Here is a 15,597-nt window from a genome sequence, read left to right as displayed (position 1 = left end):
TACTTGTGCTGCTATCGCGATGGCTGAATTTCGCTGGTGAGAGAATGCGTGAGTTTGACGTTTTGTTACGTGAACAGAAGGTACAGGGTGCTACGAAAGAAGCCGTTGCAGATTGCAAAAAATATTTTCAAACTGAATATATTCTGCAGTTATGTATGAGCATTATGTTTCGCCAAAAATAATCCTTCGCGTTGTACAGTCATTTCTGGACATCAATTGTTTGATTCTAGATAGACTTTATTATGTTATCAAAATAAAAATTAAACTTGCTTACAAAAATTACTGCTCTTTTAAATTTGCAAAAAAGAACAGGTTCTTTGATTTTTTTTATTTGTAGTATCGATGTCTGTTTCTAACTTTGTAAACATGTCGCAATATGAAGTAAAACTTTATTAAGAACTTTTTGGAATTTTTGTACATCTTCGAAATTAACATCTCTTTATGAAAATTATAGTCAGGATTTTTTTTCCTGTTTTTGCTTTGTTCAATAACTCGAAAACGGTACAATATCATACCATTCCAATCTCGTTTTCCGTTTTAGAACAAAAAATAATCATATATCGGTTTTCAAAAAAAACTCACAATTGTGTAAATACAGAAAATTTATAATACTGCATTTTGGCCTTTAGACTGACCACCATCATATTCAGTCAAAGTTTGAATGATTTGTGATTTCTAAGTCATTTTTTCAACTAGATTTAGTCTTTATTACCCGCGTAAAAAACCTGACGGTATACGTTTTAACTGCAAACTTCGAAGTAATTCAAATCGGAAATGGTCTTGGTGAACACATCTCTAAGTGTAGTAAGGGATTCTGAAAATGATTTTGAAGCGTCTTCCTTGGTTTGGTACACTCGAATTACATAGACTTACTGGTGTTGAACCATTAGAAGTTATGTCAAAAAAAATCATTAACAATTTTCGACAAAAATCGTTGCAATCCTCAATTGCTACGATAAGCTCTCTTTATAGCCAATAAGTTAGCATTTACGTTTTTTTTTTTTTTTTGTTAGGGAATTAGAATTACACCCCACGGCTAAGTGGCGGTGACTCCGAATGCCACTCCATCCTCTGGTTGATAGATGGCAGGTCCTCGTTGACCCACCGTTTCCACAGCGCGTCCGCTAGTGATTGCGACCGCTTGTAACGATCACGTAGAGCTTCTGCTTCGCTTGTCGGTTGAACGGCCTGTTCTACCAGTGCGCTGACACCCCGAATGAAGTGATTCAACGTCAGGGCTTCATCCACTCCTGACTCCAACGACACGTACGTTAAAGACGCGAGTTGATTAGATCTTCCGCTTCTGCGAGGTGCGCTTGACGAGTTGAAGTTCCACCGAGTTCTGGCATCAATGAAGGCGTATTCAAGATCCATTGCTATCTGCTTGATGACCTCTTTGCTGGCTGCTTGGAAGTTCGTCCCGTTATTGGAGTAGAACTCCAACGGCTTGCCTCTGCGACACACGAAACGTCGGCCATTAGACATGATTCTGTCGTCAAGCTGGGAGCTACTTCAAGACTCCAGGAGCGGAGCCATGCGAGGGTTGTGCGGTTGGCACTTCTTCACTTCACACCAGATGCATGCCTTCCCGATCTGCTTCATTTTCGTCCGCATGCTTGAAATGTAGAATCACTGTCGCAATTCGTTGACGTCAGATTCTACGTTCCCTTGGGCAAGTTGCTGGTGATAGTACTCGAGTAGCTTGTCGGTCACCGGATGTTCCGCAGGATGATCGGAAACCTAAGGTCGAATGGGAGAAACGATCCTCGCGCCGTTCTACTCTCCATCCGCAAGACCTCTTGCTCGTCTAGGAATGGACTGAGGCTGTAGATGGAACTGCACTTATCTATTGGTCGCCAGCAGCCGCTTGGGAGCTCTCGATTCTTCTTCAACGCTTTTACCTCATCCATGAAGGCCTCCGCCTGCGTTGATCTCCATAGGTACGTCTCGGCTCTTTGATACTCCTCTCGTTTTAATGGCGTCGTCGATGACGGTTTGCTTTTCTGTACAAGTTTCTGTTGACGGATCTAGGCAACCATCGCCTTGATAGAGTGCAACATCATAAATCTCTCAGCAATTGGTTGTTATGTAGTTTGTATAACAACCAAATGAAAAATAAAATTCCCTCATTACTAGTTCAACCTCAAGCAAAAGTAGACGTCTTTTCCTTATGTTCCCGAAGATTCCTTGCTTAACTGTAAGAGGTTGTGGAGCCCAGCCGGAAGCTCCTGATCGGAAAATTGAAGCGTGAAGAGTTTGCTGTTTTATTTTTTCTTGAAGAGATGAAGTGGGCAAAGATTGTCAAGCTGAGTAATTTGAACTACCAATCATGGTCGTTCTCTGTGAAGGCGTTGCTGCGGAGGGAGCAGCTCTGGACGTGCGTAGATCCAGGAACTCCTCCGGACCCATTAACGACCGCATGGAAAGAGGGCGACGAAAAAACGTTGGTCACGATTCAATTGATGTTGTATGAGAGCCAACACGCACTGATTCGTGACAAGACGGCGGCGAAGGATACGTGGAAGGCGCTGAAGGACCACCACGAAAAGACCACGCTTGGGCAGCGGGTCACGCTTCTCCGGCAGATCACGAATCAGAACTTTAAGGTAGGTGATAACATGGAAACCTACTTGTCGGAAATCGAGAAAATGTATGCCCATCTCGAAAATTCCGGATTCGAAATGAAGGAGTGCCTGAAGGTGGCGCTGATTCTGCGAGGACTTCCGGAGTCGTTCAATCCGCTAACGACGGCTTCGGAAGCGCGGAACGAGGACGAGCTCACTCTGGCCTTAGTGAAAGTAAAACTGATGGACGAAGCGGAAAAGCTCCGAAAAGGTTCCGGTTTTGACGAGCAAGCGTTGCGCATGGGTGGAACGCGTGCGTCGCAAAAAGGTGAAGAGTGCTACTACTGCGGAAAAACTGGGACATCGTATGCGGAATTGCAAGGTGTTCCTGGCTGAAAACAGTGCTAAAAACGATAAGAAGAAGGAAAAGGCCAAGGCTAAAACAGTGCGCGAAAGCGGCTCAAAGTCGTTCACGTTTATGGTACGGTCCGGTCAGCGTGAGGACGATAGTGCGTGGGTGATCGATTCGGGTGCCACTTCATATTTGGCGAGAAACCGCAGTTCCTTTGTGCGTATCGATGAGAGTGTTCGTCCGGAAATTTCGACTAATGGTGGTAAAATGCTGCAAACAGCAGGCGTCGGAGACTGTAAAATCAACTGCGTAAATGGACGTAACGAAAAAGTGTCGATAACGTTGACCGGTGTGATTTTTGCCCCGGGACTAGAAGGCAATTTGGTTTCCGTGCCGAAACTCGCTGAAAAAGGTGTCCGGGTGGAATTCAATGCAAATCAGTGTAGGTTGGTTCACGACGGGTCGGTAGTTGCGACGGCAGATCGCATGGCTGGCTTATACCGACTAAACGTGGCAGAAAAGTTGCTGATGGTGAATGGTAAGCAGCATAATTCTGACTGTCTGCACACGTGGCATCGACGACTGGGGCACCGAGATCCGGATATAATTGGCGAAGTAGAGCGACTCGGATTGGCCTCTGGGATGAAAATCAAAAGTTGCGGAATTCGGCAGACTTGCGAGTGCTGCGTTGAAGGGAAGATGGCACGGCCACCGTTTCCCAAAGCAGTAGAGAAGAAATCGGAAGCAGTTTTGGATATCGTGCACAGTGATGTTGCTGGTCCTTTGACAACATCGCCGGGCGGGTGCCGGTATTACTTGACCATGATTGACGACCATAGCCGCTACACGGTCGTTTATTTCTTGAAGCAGAAATCCGAGGTAGCTGACAAGATTTGTGAGTATGTGAGGTGCACTGCGACTCAGTTCGGTCGAAAACCAAAAGCATCCGTTCAGACCGAGGTGGCGGGTACACCAGCAACGTTCTGCGAATATTCTACATCAATGAAGGAATTAGGGTCGAATTTACCGCTGGGTACGCACCTCAGCAAATGGCGTCGCTGAAAGAAGGAACAGGACCTTGATGTGCATGCTATTGGACGCTGGCTTATCTCGACGTTTTTGGGCGGAAGCAGTAAACACCGCTACGTATATTCAGAACCGATTGCCGTCATCAGCGGTTGGTTCGACGCCGTACGAGATTTGGTTCGGCCAGAAACCAGATTTACAACACTTGAAGATCTTCGGTTGTGATGCATACGTGTGGGTTCCACCGCAGAAGAGACAGAAATTTGAAGGCAAGTCCACTAAGATGACCTTTGTCGGATACGCGTTGGACAGTAAGGCCTATCGGTTGCTGAATAAGTCAACTGGGCAAATCGTTATTAGCCGTGACGTACGTTTTTTGGAACTCGACGAGAAAGACAAGAACATTAACGATGGGACAACCCATGAGTTACCAAGCGAATCCACGAACGAAAACCAACATATTGCGGTACCATTGTTTAATCGTAGACCTGACGAGGATGAAAAAGACGGATTTTTCGAATTTGATGAAGAAGACGAGCATGGTTTCGACGAGGAGGAAGTGCAGGAAAAGCAACCTTCAAAAGCTCCCGCCGTTGTGCCGCTGCAGGAGGAGCAACCTGCGGAAACTCTTGGTGCACAAGGTGGCTTGCGACGATCGGAGAGAGCGAACTGCGGTGTCCCACCGGAGCGATATACTGGTACGATTGGTCTGGCAGTTAACACGTGCGCAGAGCCAAAGACGTACAACGAAGCGATCATAAGCCCGGCCAGTGCAAAGTGCAAAGCGGCCATGGATGAAGAAATTGCGTCCTTACGTGACAACGAAACGTGGACCCTGGCCAAGTTAACCCAGAATCGAAATGTTGTTGGCTGTAAGTGAGTGTATAAGTGCAAAGAAGATGAGTCCGGGAAAATTGTGCGGTACAAGGCCAGATTGGTCGCGCAAGGCTTTTCCCAAAAGTTCGACACTGACTACGATCAGGTGTTTGCGCCAGTTGTAAAGCAGATCACGTTCCGTTCCGTGCTGACGATAGCAAGCAAACGGAAATTGGTCGTGAAACACATCGATATTAAGACCGCATATTTGCATGGCATCCTGTAGGAGGAGATTTTTATGAGGCAGCCTCCGGGATATTCGAACGGCGATCCGAGTACCGTGTGCTCCTTGAAGCGAAGCCTGTACGGACTGAAGCAAACAGCGCGGGTTTGGAACCAGCGGATTGATATGGTTTTAAAGCAAATGGGGTTTCACCCGTCATCGGCGGATCCGTGCCTCTACTGGCGGATTACGGACGGTGTGTACACGTACATACTGATCTACGTGGACGACATCGTCATTGCAAGCAGCACGATGCAGGAGTATCGGCGATTGGTCGGTGCATTGAGCGAGAGTTTCAAAATCACGGGACTGGACGACTTGAAGTTTTTCCTGGGAATCCACGTTTGCCAAATAGTTGACCGGTTCGTGTTGGATCAGAAGTCGTATGTGCTAAAGATCCTGTCACGATTCAACATGGAGAACTGCAAGCCTTCTCGTGTCCCGATGATTACAGGTTTCGTACAACAAAAGGAGGAGGATAGCGACTCGTTGGCAGATGGACAACAATAACAAAGTCTGATCGGTGCTTTGTTGTACATTGCTGTCAATACGCGCCCAGATATAGCCATCTCAACTTCCATTCTCGGGCGGCGTGTCACCAAACCAACATCGGAGGACTGGAACGAGGCGAAGCGGGTGCTTCGTTTTCTTTGAAAGGTACAGCAGACCACGTGCTACACTTGGGTGGCGCAGGTAACCTTCAACTGGAATGCTTCGTCGACATGGACTGGGCTGGTGAAATCGACAACAGGAAGTCCAACACTGGCTACATTTTCAAGTACGGTGACGGACTAGTTGGATGGAGAAGCAGAAAGCAGACGTGCGTATCTCTTTCCAGTATCTAGGCAGAGTATATCGCACTGGCAGAATGCTTGCAGGAGCTGCAGTGGCTGCGTCGATTGGTAGACGACCTGGGCGAGCATCTGATGTTACCTATTGTCGTCAATGAGGACAACCAGAGCTGCATTGCGCTTGCATCAGACAAAACCTCAAGAAGATCGATGCATACCGACACCAAGTACGGCGGGATTTATCAGAGGCTGATATCGTATCCATTCGGTACTGTCCCACGGAGCAGATGGAGGCCGACCTTCTCACCAAACCTTTGGGTGCAGCAAAGCTACGACAACTTCGAGAGGCAATCGGAATTCGACCACATGATGTTGAGGAGGAGTGTTGACGGATCTAGGCAACCATCGCCTTGATGGAGTGCAACATTATAAATCTCTCAGCAATTGGTTGTTATGTAGTTTGTATAGCAACCAAATGAAACATAAAATATTCTCATTACTAGTTCAACCTTAAGCAAGAGTAGACGTCTTTTCCTTTTGTTCCCGAAGATTCCCTGCCTAACTGTAACAGTTTCTTCATGTTGTCGGTTGTCGATAATGCATCGATGCTCAATCCGTCTCGCTTCCTTCTGCAATTTATCGCAAATCGGAATACGCATATCGTTCGGACTAGCACCGAAATCCGTCTCGAAAAGCGATGTACATCCATCATTGGGTCTGTTACTGCATGCAGTTGTACGTTGCTGTATTCTGCCTGACCGACTTGCCCGCCTTTAAAATACCAGCGAGGGATCCGAACTTTTTCTACTTCGGGTAGCCTGGCGAACCACTGATTCCATTTTCCAGTGCACTCTCAATCGATTTGCTGGTCCTAGTCACACCCACTTCGCCACAAGCCCTGGATCAAAAGTCTCCCGAAGAACGTGAAGCAGGACAACAGTCCTAACAAGTCAAAGAAGCTCATGACACAGCGCATGACTACTCTCTTCGTCAGTAGTCGCTCACCGAAAAGAACCGGGCAAACTCGTCCTTCAGCTTTGTAAAGAACGAGATTTCGTCGCTGACCAAATCCCACACGATTTCCAGAACTCGCTTATAATCGGCTTCTTTATCTTCGCAGAATCGCACGCACTGGTCAGTTTTCTGCTCGCCCATAGTCTCAAGAAAAGTATCTGAGTTGGACATCCAGTTCCGCAGGTCGAATCCACCTTTGGAATGCACATATCGCAAGTCTTGCGGTCGCTTCACTGCTTTTTCAACGGTTTCGACGCTGTCGAAATAGTCGTGGACACAGTACATGCACCATCGGTACCGACGAAGGATCATTCCGGAATAAAAACCTCAGCACCCGCTTATCAGTTGTACGCTTCAACATCTGGTAGTAAATCTTGCTGATATCTGCGCCGAAACCGATTCTCTTTGCCCGGAATTTGCAGAGTATCGCAGGGAATGCGATCAGCATGTCCGGGCCCTTCAGAATTTTTTTCAGCGAGACTCCTCCAACTTCTGCTTTTGCGTCCCACATCAAACGATTTTTTTTTCTCGGGTTGTAGACAACGTTCAGGGGATTGTACCACACCTTACTACTGTCAAACTCCGCTAGCTCCTACGGTATGGCTACGTGTGCGTACCCCTTCACCAGAGAGTTGGCAATCATGCTACGAACCTTGTCGTACAGCTCAGGATCTTTCTGTATTTTTTTCTCCATACGCCGCTGGAGCTTCACTGGCATTGGATAGATGTCGGGAAAACTGGGGTCGTCCTTTGTCCATAGCAGGCCTGTCTCAAAAAAGTTTTCCCACTCTCACAGTCGTCTTCTCCATAATCTTTCTAGCTCTTCTGTCTTTCTCTGCTTCAGGCATCAACGCGGCCGAAATCCCAGATTCTTTCATGGTGCAGTTGCTCCTAAGGAGGTCGTGAAGCTCCTGATTTGACAACACACTGCAAGAGTAGTGCCCGATGGTTGCGCAGTCCAGTGCTCCGGAGCCAAGCTTAGATCCGACCGCTATTGGCTCGTCCGGTCGACGTTATTCGATCGGTGCGTACAGATGAATGTCTTCCAACCCGATAAGAGTCTGCTTGCTGAAAATTGGCTATCGGTAGACCCCGTAAATGTGCATACTGTTTTCACGACAGGGATAGAGAATGCTGCGCCAGTTTTCAACTCCTCATGGTGTGAGCACTCTTTATGTTGAATCGCTGCGATGATTCTAGGGCGGAAATGATGAGATCCACTCTCTGTGAATCTTCCTCGACTCGGGATACTCCTGCTGTCCATGTCACTCGTAGTGGTGATGGTGATGTTACAGCAAGGTGATAGACTATCGTGCCTACTTTTTAATATCGCTTTGGAAGATGTGATACGTAAGGCGGGTATCGACACGAGTGGCACGGAATATCGTGGAGGTCTGTTCAGCTCTTTAGCTTCGCCAAGGGCATTGAAATCGTAGCCCGAACTCTTGAGAAGATAACGGAGACTTACATCAGATTGAAGGCTGAAACCGGATGAAATAGACTGGCCATAAAGGCGTCGAAGAACAAGTACATGAGAGGTAGAGGTTGCAGAAACAATAGGGTCAACATTCTATCACGTGTACCTGGGCTCACTATCAAATGCTGACAACGACACCAGCAGAGAAATTCGTCGAAGTGCCCATTTTTGCAGACACTCTGCTGGAATAAAATTCGTCAGTGCACGTTGACCTTACACAAAACACCAATCAGGTTAGCTCTCTACAGTGACGAAACTTGGGCAATGCTCGTGGAGGAAAAAAGTACTATTAGGTTTCCGAACGTATGGTGCTGCGTACCATCTGAGGTAAAGTGGAAATGGAAAAAAGATCATGGCGGAGGCTGATAAACCACGAATTGCATGGGTTGCTGGAATAAACCACGTGACGAAAAACGAGAGGGGACCGATGAAAATGGCTCTCGATAACGACCAGCATGGAAAATACACTAAAGTCGCTTTTAACGCGAGGGATACGTGCCGCGTAAAAAAAAACCGCGTAAAAAACGTGTAAATTCCGGAATCCGCGTAAAAAAAACGCGTAAATTCCGATATCCGCGTAAAAAAAACGCGTAAATTCCGGAATCCGCGTAAAAAAACCGCGTAAATTCCGGAATCCGCGTAAAAAAACCGCGTAAATTCCGGAATCCACGTAAAAAAAAAAACCGCGTAAAAAGCGACCTTAGTGTATAATGAAAATTTTGACGAAAATTTATAATCATGAAGTAAGGCTTTTGTAAAATAATAAAATAATTACTGTTTTAATAGGAATTTCCAAAAGTTGTTACTTCCTTGAGACAGTTATTTAGAGTCTTTGGTTATGCTGTCAATATTTCATTACCTCGTTATTAATATTGTTTTTTTTTTCTTGTTTATTTTAGATACAAAATCACACATTTCAACATTCAGTGAATTTCGATCGACTAATTTATAGCTTTAAACATCAATTGCAAACATCGAACAGAAACTAAAATCGATCGAGGAAAGACCACAAAAAGTATGTGCAGGAATGTTGTTCTGAACAGACATAAAAAGTGGTTCCTCCTAACTGTCCTCCTATTGCCTTTATACAGGCTTATCGCCACTTTCCACAAGTATTCTCTATGACCCTGCAAACAGATTTTTCGTCCAGGTTCAAAAATGCACGAGAAAAATAGGAGTTTCCCTGCACCTTCATTTGCGAGCTTCCAAAGTTAAAGAAGCAGAGAAAGTCGCCGGATGCAGCAAAAAGAAACCTGATAAAGAAACGTGCAAACGCCGCCGCACGTCTTACTGGAAGGAGATTTTCATTGCCAATTCGGATTTCATATTCTGCTTTTAATGGCATTGATGTTCGACCCGTCTGCCGGCACACGGTTCCCCCCTGTTCAACATTCTACACACCCTCTCCAGTTGGGCTATAGAATCACAGGAAGGTGTTTTTCAATGCTGTTCTGGCTGGAACAATCAGACATTTGTATTGCTTAATTTCCAGCACGTCGCAACACGTTCTTCGTTTGACGGAATTGCGTTGGTGTGTATCGTATGAAAATTAGATGACTTTCCTGAGCAGCAACTTTCGCCGCTAGCCCCTTGCCAGCATTTCGTCTAGCTAACCCGCACCATTCAGCTTATCTCGTATCAAATATTTACACTATATTTATTTGCTTACGCTGAATTATTGAGCACAAGAGTATGATTTCGTTTCGTAGCACAAGCCGGAACTAAAAACGAGCCTGAGGAAAATTTGTTTTGGGGAAAACAGTTTCTCCCGTTTTTTTTGTTTTGTTTTTGTATTTTCCGCTAATGTACTATCCTTTCTGGGCACTGGCTTTGTGTTACTGTTTGCCGCTTCGTTCTGCTACTTGTCATTAGCAAAGTGAGGAAAGTAAACGTCTGATATTCAACCGAATAAAGTGTTAATGACTTGTTGATTTAAGAAAATAGAAAAAAAGGTGTGTGCAGTCTTTTACGCATTAGAGCTGACTTTAAAGAGTTTGATCATTTCTTTTCGTTATCTGAATGTTTAACATTCAGCCCTGTTATGCAAATAATCTTAAAGTATGAGTATGTTACTTTACCACAAAACGATGACGTAGACAGTTTTCACTCCCAAGAAAGCAATCGAAAACCTTGCACCAGTTTGTTACCTATAAATACAAAAAGAAAAATCGAGATGAAAAATAACCTACCAATTGTTGTAAAGAATTTTTACATAAGCATCGGTCATGAATACAAATTTAAATTTGGATCAAGAAACACACATAAACAAGAAACCAAATGATGAGATCTTGAAGCTTTGACGTTTCAATTGTTTTATTTAAAAACCGAAATATTTTTTCAACAACGTAACATCTTCTCTTGCACCCTAATAACAGTAAAATATAACATCGGCAACTGAAAGCAAAGATACATAAACTGTCCAACGCTGCGTCCTTTGCTTCATTGTCCATTATTGTTCAACCAAGGTAAACAGTTTCTGCAAAAACTACTGAAAGTGCTGCATTATTATTCCGCTAGTTGTCAGACTATAGTGAATAGTAAACAGACGTTTTTCACTAGCCTAATTCGTCCCGGAACAACCGGGTCAGTAAAAGATAAAGTTACAAGTTGGGAATTTCATCAGTTTGAAAAAGTTGCGATCGTTGGGACTCGATGCTTTTTTCAACACAGTTGAGTAAACACACGAGAATAATAATAGGGAAAAATATACAATCTCTTACAATTGTGTTAGTTATGTTATGGAGTTGAGATGTGCTGTTTTATCAATACAGCTTGAACATTTGTATCAAGCCTGGAGATTTCGTAATTAACTCTGTTGCTTGAGTACCTATTTGCAACAATTTGGTACGCAACTAAAGTTTATCTTTTAATCCTATCAAGACGACACTGATGACGACACACGCCAGATGTTATATCATTAGTTGAACGGAACGAGTAATAATCACGCGGCGCAATATTAGAGGAATATTTTTTTTTTTCAACTTTCATTTTCGATTTGGCTGGGCTAATAATGTCATTTGTTTGGTAGGTGTAACGTCTTTGACAAAATTGAAGAGAGTAGGGTAGGTGGCCTATTTCAAGCAGTTTAGCAGCCTCCGTGTATTGAGACGAAATACTCAACATATGTAGTAAAGTGAAATACAAACTTATATTAACTTGTTCGCTATCTTTTGTTCTGGCAGCACTTGTTTTCAGATTACAAAACTGATTCTGCAAACTTTAACAATAATCAATTGAAGTTTCCAACCGAAGGACCCCGGTTCAATCACCCCGAACCTATTTTAAGCAGTTTGCAATCTGTTTTGTAAGGAATTTTTTTTTAGCACCCGAATGGCACCTGACCGGCAACAATTTAGGTTATTTTTTCTATTCATGTTTATTTAAAGATTTTTCTGTGATTAACGGTATTTTTGGGGCCATCCACATTCCACGTGGACAGATTTTTAGCAATTTTGACCCCCTCCCTTCCGCCCCGCGGACAACTGCCATATAAATTCCAAAAATTTTGTATGGACCGTGGACATTACAAAGACCCCCCCTCCCCTCTGAAGTTGTCCACGTGGAATGTGGATGGCCCCTTATGTATTTATAAGACAGCTAGATAATCAGAGTTTTCGTTTTTGTCATTGAAATTGTCGATAATAATCAAAATTCCAGACTTTTGGGTCCGTTTGCTTCGACTGACTAAAATAGACACCACTGATCAAGCCACAGTAGTTTTGCAAACACTGTAAAAACAAATTTTTCCTTATCAAAAATGGACGATTCAAAATACCCTATGTTGCTTGAAATTCTCCATACGTGGTGGAATATTTAACTTTTATATTTCCAAATAGGTGTAGGTGGATTTGGCAGGTGAAGCCGAGCGTTGTCATACTGTAGAATCACTTTTTTTCGCATCTCCATATATTGTGGCAATTTTCTATGACCAATACCTCCAATTCTGCGTCTTTGGAGTATTTGACTTTTCTTCTCGCAGATGGTCGTCAAAGTCGGAATCTACCTCTTCGAGATTCTCCATGCTCTTCAGTCGCTATTTTCTTCAAATGCTAAAAGATATTTAGCACTTCACGCAAATGAATTTCACAAATGGTTGCTTCAGGCCGTATCTACACAGGTTCGGGCATGCGGGGTCCCCCATGTGCCCCGAGTACGTGAATGCGGAAGAGGCTGCTGAGCATGTCATCTGCGTATGTCCTCGTTTTGCGCGTGCGCGGGGTGACATGCTGGTAGTGAGCGGGCCAGACACTACTCCGGACAACCTAGTTCGGAGGATGTGTGAAGACCCGAACATCTGGAGGGCGGTTTATGCAGCCGCCTCTTAAAAAGTCCTAGAGTTGCAAAGCCGGTGACAGGTTGACCACTGACATACCAGTGTTAGCTAACCGCCAGTCTCCAAATTAGTTAGCTAATTAGCTAGGAGACTTGATAGAGCCGTCCCGGTGAATGAAGACCACACTACCTGAGACTGGTCTGTCAGGTGTTTGGCAGCAAATTTTCCCTCTACCTGGAATAGGAAAAGACCTCAATGTATTCCAGAGGGGCAAGTGCTATTACTACCTCTACGTGGCACTGTGGTCCAGAAATGAAAAAAGGTGGTCAAAAGTCATTTTCTCATAAACGTTACATTTCAGAGCAATACTGTCTTCGGGAAAGTTTTAGAGTAAAAAAAGATCCTTCTTTGAACATCAACAGATCCGTGATTAATCCCCCTACAAGTGAGATAAAAAAAATATTTTCTCTAAAACTCAATATTTTTTATCGCCGTCTTTGGCAAAGTTTTCCAAAATAACATAACAAAAAACTTTGCTTAAGACACTAGATAGCTATTTCTCAATCTCACTGAGCTATCTGATTATGTTCAATGATGGTTAAAAAAAGGTTTTTGCCGTTAAAATTCATATTTTATACCACTATACCTCTGATATTCTTACTGAACTTTTAAAACAACATCAGACCTTAATTTTGTATATGTTACAGCAGATTTTATTTGATGATAATTAGGTTTCTTTCAATTTTTCCTGCCAAAAAATTTACTTTTGACTAGTAATTTTCGATTTTCTGCCGTTTCCCAACACATCCCACGGCAAGATTACCACCAATTGAATTTTCCATGTGCTCTGCACACACGGCGGTTAAAATTTCTTGCAGAAATTTGCAGAAACTTATAAAATCATTAAAATAAAACAACTTTAACGTGTGTTCATTTAAGTAATGTAGATCAATAGCGGATCTTTGTTGCAAAAAACAAAGCAAGCTTTGCATTTTTACCTTTGATGCATCTTCTGAAGTATACTCGATGTATGTAAACACGTGGTTTTTGAAAATTCAAATTTCAACTCAAATATTCCCGAATAGGTGTACCGCTCATATAATTCATCTTTAGTAGGCAACAATAATAATTGGTTATTGTTTACATGCATTGATAATACTTCAAAAGATGCATCAAAAGGTAAAAATGCAAAGCTTGCTATGTTTTTCGCAACAAAGATCCGATATTGATCAACATTACTTAAATGAACCCACGTTGAAGTTGTTTTGTTTCATGATTTTATAAGTTTCTGCAAATTTCTGCAAGAAATTTTAACTGCCGTGTGTGCAGAGCACATGGACAATTCAATTAGTGGTAATATTGCCGTGGGATGTGTTGGGAAACGGCAGAAAATTGAAAATTACTTGTCAAAAGTAAATTTTTTGGCACGAAAAATTGAAGGAAACCTAATTATCATCAAATAAAGCCTGCTGTAACATATAAAAAATAAAGGTCTGATGTTGTTTTAAAAGTTCAGTAAGAATATCAGAGGTATAGTGGTATAAAATATGAATTTTAACGGCAAAAACCTTTTTTTTTAAACATCATTGAACATAATCAGATAGCTCAGTAATATTGAGAAATAGCTACCTAGTGTCTTAAGCAAAGTTTTTTGTTATGTTATTTTGGAAAACTTTGCCAAAGACGGCGATAAAAAATATTGAGTTTTAGAGAAAATATTTTTTTTATCCCACTTGTAGGGGGATTAATCACGGATCTGTTGATGTTCAAAGAAGGATCTTTTTTTACTCTAAAACTTTCCCGAAGACAGTATTGCTCTGAAATGTAACGTTTATGAGAAAATGACTTTTGACCACCTTTTTTCATTTCTGGACCACAGTGCGTGGTACCGACTCGGATACGAACAACCAAAGGAAGATCGGTGAACCGATGTGAACTTGATTGTATACTGACAGGAAAAGGGGAGCTGTTCTTCTTAGAGGTCAGCTTGCCTGAGCGTATGTTTCCCGTGTCAGAAGCAGCTCAAACAGCGACTGATCCGAAAGGGACGGCTGAGCTATGAAATGCGGTGTCTAGCTTACACCCAAGACAGCAGCTCCGTCTCGAGACTAGTCATCACGGCTCTTAAAAGGCAGTACATCTAGGAAGTCTGTACTTTTGGAAGAACGACTTTTTAATTGCGAATGGTCTTTTGCGGAGGCGGAGAAATGCTTCTCCAGGTATGACACGAACAGCTTCTATGTAGTGTCAATCCTAGCCATGTGCAAGGAAGGGAACCTAATAAGCGATGAGACACTGTCGGCCATGCATTGGTAACAACGTTTCGAGAGGTTGTAGAACGACAAAAAGGATAGAGCAGTCGACAAAATCAAGAGAGAACTAGAGGAAGATGGATAAGCTGTGGATTCTGCAAGCTGAAAAACCACAAAACAACTGAAAAATAAAAGCCAAATAGCAGAACTTCTCAAAGCTGGGATTGAGTTTGGGCCGGAGACAAGAGGGCCACCGACTCGATTGCAGTAACTATCGTGGCATAACACTCCTCAATTCTGCTTACAACCTTATCTTCCACATCCTGTTTCGTAGACTGATGCCATAGCAGGAAGCCTTTATTGTAAAGTACCAGTGCGGCTATCTCCTGAAGGTCAAAATGCACCAAAGGCTTTAGGTTGCCAACAACATCCGCTACCGTCATCCGCCACGGTGTGATCTGGAGCGACTTACACTCCCCGAAGTCGCTACTGAGTACGCGCAAAACCTTGAGGCAGCGGATGAAGGAGAGCTTACCAATGCCCCTCTGGAAAACTGCTGGAGTACTGTGAAAGCAGCAATTAATAACGCAGTTGAGAGGAATCGACGTAACGGTTGGTTCGACGAGGATCGTCAAACGATACTAGACGAGAAGAGCGCAGCGCTGCAGTAAAGGACCCGTCATAACGTGAGTCGATACAAACGAAGACAATAGACACATCTTTTCCGATACAAATAGGGCCGCCTGAAA

At 43.4% G+C, this 15,597-nt stretch overlaps 1 protein-coding gene across 2 annotated transcripts in view; it reads right to left on the bottom strand.

The window, feature by feature from the left end:
- The window catches only part of LOC129721878 (uncharacterized), a 375,832-nt gene that overhangs the window by 237,711 nt on the left and 122,524 nt on the right, over nt 1–15,597 (bottom strand). The window lies entirely within an intron of this gene.

The sequence above is a fragment of the Wyeomyia smithii genome, chromosome 2, assembly GCF_029784165.1.
Source record: "Wyeomyia smithii strain HCP4-BCI-WySm-NY-G18 chromosome 2, ASM2978416v1, whole genome shotgun sequence".
NCBI classification, from domain to species: domain Eukaryota; kingdom Metazoa; phylum Arthropoda; class Insecta; order Diptera; family Culicidae; genus Wyeomyia; species Wyeomyia smithii.
Note: the sequence above shows the minus strand (reverse complement) of the source record. Positions and strands in the feature narration are given on the sequence as shown.